Source organism: Priapulus caudatus, unplaced genomic scaffold (genome assembly GCF_000485595.1).
Source record: "Priapulus caudatus unplaced genomic scaffold, Priapulus_caudatus-5.0.1 Scaffold122, whole genome shotgun sequence".
NCBI classification, from domain to species: Eukaryota; Metazoa; Priapulida; class Priapulimorpha; order Priapulimorphida; family Priapulidae; genus Priapulus; species Priapulus caudatus.
In genome coordinates this window covers 517,596-522,397 of record NW_014577183.1, presented here as the reverse complement: position 1 = coordinate 522,397, position 4,802 = coordinate 517,596, and the positions used below count along the sequence as shown (strand labels likewise).

The window sequence follows — 4,802 nt, the reverse complement described above, 5'->3', positions numbered from 1 at the left end:
ACAACTCACATCACACATACCAACTGGAAATATATTTATGTAAGTATAATTATGATGGCATCTGCGTAGGTGGTGGACGCAATCACTAGGAAGCTGCTGCCCCCTGGTGTAGCGGGAGAGATGTGCGTCCGTAATCCATATAATATACTGCGCGGCTACATCAACAACCCTGAAGCGACGGCACGCGCCATTGACAGCGATGGTTGTCTACACACGGGAGACCTCGTGCAGTACGATGACGATGGCTTCATCTACTTCATAGATAGTAGACATAACCACGACGATTCAGGTATAATTCCCAAACTGAGGAGCGGATTAGCAGTGGTGGTAACGATGGAAGCAGGAACGCTGAGGTTTTCTGTGCCGAGTGTTCAAGGTTCAAACCGAAGTGCCACACTTGATACCCATAATAGATACAACAACCGACTTTACCGCTTATACACCATATATACTGCTCTTGAACACAACGAACCAGCGATCGCGATGGCTTGCAGCAACGATAATACAAAGCCAAACTGTTTTGTTCAGGAAACAAACATCTTCTCATGAATGTCACGCACGTCTCAGATTAAACAGAGGTGTAAATACGTGAATATACGCATAACAAACAATTTCGCGTCTTCACGCTGTCTGTATAGTGATTACATTCATAATTGGCGTTGCGGTATGTGTGCAGGTCTCGCCTTCAGAAATGGAAAACATCCTCATGAGTCATCCAGGAGTAGGAGACGTCGCTGTTACCGGCATCCCAGATCCAGACAACGAAGGATACGAACTAATCCGAGCTTTCGTCGTCCGTAAAACAGACCCATTATCTGCAGAAGACCTTATCGAGTTTGTGAAAGGTACTGGTCTGCTCAAACAATCACCTGCATTCACCGTAATATCGTTCGTTGTCATTTTTGTACCTTTCTGTCGCTTAATTATTTTTATGCTCTTATGCAACAGGTGACTGTAGTTCGTATTCTACCTAAAGATCTCTTTCACTCCCCCTGTCTCCCCCTCTCTCTCTCTCTCTCTCTCTCTCTCTCTCTCTCTCTCTCTCTCTCTCTCGCTATTTAACCATCCATTCATCTACCCATCCATCCATTCATCCATCAATCAAGCAATCGATCAATCAAGCAAGCGATCGATCAATTGATCCATCCATCCAACCATCCATCGGTCTATCCATCCATCCACACATCCATACATCTATTCACAAATCTGTCCGGCCGTTTGGTTAACGCTCCCTCGGTCCATTCGTACATCCGTCCGTGAATCTGTCTTTCGCAACACAGTCGTGGTAAAGATATTCCCATGCGTTTGTATAATTCCTAAAATATTGAATACATGTTCTAAAATACCTTTTTACACATGTTACGCGATTGACTATCTTTTTTTTCAGAGAAGACACCGAGAAAGTACGTCACATTAACAGGATGTGTTCGCTTCCTGAAAAACATTCCGAAGAATTTAACCGGTAAAAACATGCGCAGCGAACTACAAGCTCAGGCATACGAATAACTATTCAGGTATGCAACCAAATCAACTTTATTAATTCGTTGTTTTTATCTTTTAAACTAAACTACTATAAACAAATAACACCACTCAAAAATTATACGTGATGTGCTTTTATTAAAAGCATATAAAACAATGTAGTTTATCAAGTGAATTTACAAGATGATATAGTGTGGAAGTGTGCTATATAAGTGCAGACAAAGTTACCATGCAGCAGTAATGTTAATTCTAAACCAACAACATCGTTAGGAGACGCAGTGATTCGTCGATCTTTTATACAGATTGGATTCGCATGAAATATTTTAAGCTACCGTGTGTTACGTCATTTTATATAGCCACGCACGATATTACAAATCAAATTTTTCGCCGAAAATTGGCGGCCTCGTTTTCATTTCTAGACGCGCAAGGACGGGTCAAGCAAAACAATAATAGAAACGCAATTAACTCATCCGAGACGATACAAGATGCGTGGCGTGGGATTGTTGGTCTCGTCGTCGGATTTACTTGATGTTTTGACTGTTACACTGGAAATAATTCTGTATGAATCTCACAGTTTTGCTGCTCGCACATCAAACAGCTACTGTCGAGGTCAACCCTACGCAACATAGAATTTCACGAGATACAAGTAAACTTAGAGCTTGTTTTTACCAAATACGTGGCACAGTCCTAACTATGCCATTGCATGTATTCTGTGCACATACTACAGTAAAAAAATCAATCATAACCTGCTGTTATTTAGCATCTTTCTGACATGTGTGTGCAATCGATACGGTATATGTAGTCATTGTCAATACACAGGATATGTGCACAAGATTTCCACAGCGACCTCAATGTGAAAGAACGCCTGTGTGGCGACATATAGCGTTAAATTTAGAAAATGTGTCAATTGAAAGTCTATGTTCGCGAATTGACTATTTTCTAGAGCCAGAAACTAAATATTGCACCAACTACAGAAATTACCCTTACAAGACAACAGATCGATTCCTCTACGTCCTACATGTTTGTTATATAGCTTTTCTATAACAAATTATTAGTTTTAGATTTGGATCTTGCTATGGCTAATTGAATACCGCGACTACTTCGGTTAAATAAAAGCACATAGGCCTACTCACAGCTAATATTTAAAATATGACATAACATGACACGCATATAGGAATAATCACGTTAGGTGCAATAACATATACGATATACAGATTCAGATAGTGCTGACCCGTAAACCTTAGCCCAAGGTGAGTATAAACAACAACCTTCCGCTCCTCATTTACTCGCCGTTTTTTACCATTTGCTATTTTAGGCACGAATTTTATTTGGCGACGCATTTCCTAAAACAAACCGTGCTGAATCCGGTGACCTAGCCATCGTGCTATATTCCAGCGGAACAACTGGCCCGCCAAAAGGGATACCTTGGACTCACAAACAACTCGTGGCTAATCTCTGTACTGTTACCTGGTATTCAGCATTACCCAACGTCACACATTATAAGGGACGGTCACTGATGGGTAGCAATATCGTGCATTAGTTAAGATTATGCATGACAGACAGCAGTAACGCAAATGAATTTAAACTCGAACAATTAGAACTATTCAACTAGAAATTTAGAAGAATGAGTAAGACTTTTGAATTTATCGATCAATTCAACGAAATTAAAGTGCGTATATATATATAGCCAGCACTGTATAGCCATCTTGCACAAGCAAACATGGTAGATATCTGGTTTCAACTACGAACTCTATATCATTGGCTACTCGTTCTAGCGTAAACATGAGACAAGAAGACGTAGTTCTGGTGGCAACTCCTCTAGCTTTTGGAGGCGGCATGTGTGTAACGATACACAGTTTAGCTCAAGGGGCAGTAACCTTGTCCCTGCCTAATCTCAGTAATCCTGGGCTATACAGTGCAGCAATAAACAAATACAAGGTATATGAAGTTGTGATTGTAGATACAACAATTAGAATCGATATATCAAATTTAGTATCTATTAGTATGCTGATAATTTATGTTAGTCTCGTTTTCATCTTCTTTGCCAAATTCACGAGAATCATGAGCATACCGTTTCGTTATAAACTCAATATTATTCCTTAGTATTTGTATCATATTCCCAAAATGCAAGTTAATTTCAACTGACGCGCCATGATTTTATTACTCTATAGGTCACCTATACCTTCTGCATTCCTCCACTGATCGTCAGTCTGGTAAAGCAAGGTTACGAGCTGCCCACATTACAACGCTGTGACACGGCTGGGGGCAGCTGCAGCCCTGCAGTTATCAGAGAAGCTAGAATTACGCATCCACACCTGATCATTAATAGTAGTAAGACTTAGACTTAGACATAAATAGCTTCCCGAGATAAGAGGGCATATTGGAAATTCCGTCAATTAAACGTGGTCTACTTTGTTCTCTAATCATCAGATGTTGATAGGTTTGCTTTTTATTTATATAATTACATTACCGTTCACCGAGGGACTACTCCCCTGAGTGCCGTATAACCTAGCTGATGCCTGAAGCCCCCGAGATAAACGTATATAACTAATTATCTAACTAACTATTTAGAGCTTTTCGGAATGTCTGAGGTCGGATCAGTAGTCATAGGCGCTCCGCCGGAAAAGGATCAGGATAGCAACACGAGAGGATGTCTTCTTGGAAAACCTCTAGCAAACACACAGATCAAGGTATATATCATATTTGTTTTTGGCTGTTGCGATTTATTGGCGACCCATAATCCGTTCTACTTGGCAAGGATACCATAGAGATGTCGCCTCAAAGTTCAAACCAATAATATTATAGCATTCGGTACAACCAAATAGCACGTACAACTAAATCCGGTAATAAGTAGAATTGTACCACATACTACAACTCACATCACACATACCAACTGGAAATATATTTATGTAAGTATAATTATGATGGCATCTGCGTAGGTGGTGGACGCAATCACTAGGAAGCTGCTGCCCCCTGGTGTAGCGGGAGAGATGTGCGTCCGTAATCCATATAATATACTGCGCGGCTACATCAACAACCCTGAAGCGACGGCACGCGCCATTGACAGCGATGGTTGTCTACACACGGGAGACCTCGTGCAGTACGATGACGATGGCTTCATCTACTTCATAGATAGTAGACATAACCACGACGATTCAGGTATAATTCCCAAACTGAGGAGCGGATTAGCAGTGGTGGTAACGATGGAAGCAGGAACGCTGAGGTTTTCTGTGCCGAGTGTTCAAGGTTCAAACCGAAGTGCCACACTTGATACCCATAATAGATACAACAACCGACTTTACCGCTTATACACCATATATACT

The 4,802-nt window shown here is 41.0% G+C and overlaps 1 protein-coding gene and 1 long non-coding RNA gene across 3 annotated transcripts in view; both read left to right on the top strand.

Moving 5' to 3' along the window:
* Positions 1-4,802, top strand: part of LOC106805658 (4-coumarate--CoA ligase 3-like) — a 67,413-nt gene that overhangs the window by 2,756 nt on the left and 59,855 nt on the right. The gene's annotated exons all lie outside the window — the stretch shown is intronic.
* Positions 273-2,224, top strand: LOC106805660. Its single transcript, XR_001393452.1, has 4 exons — positions 273-289; positions 677-845; positions 1,388-1,514; positions 1,899-2,224. It is a non-coding gene; the product is annotated as an uncharacterized LOC106805660 (long non-coding RNA).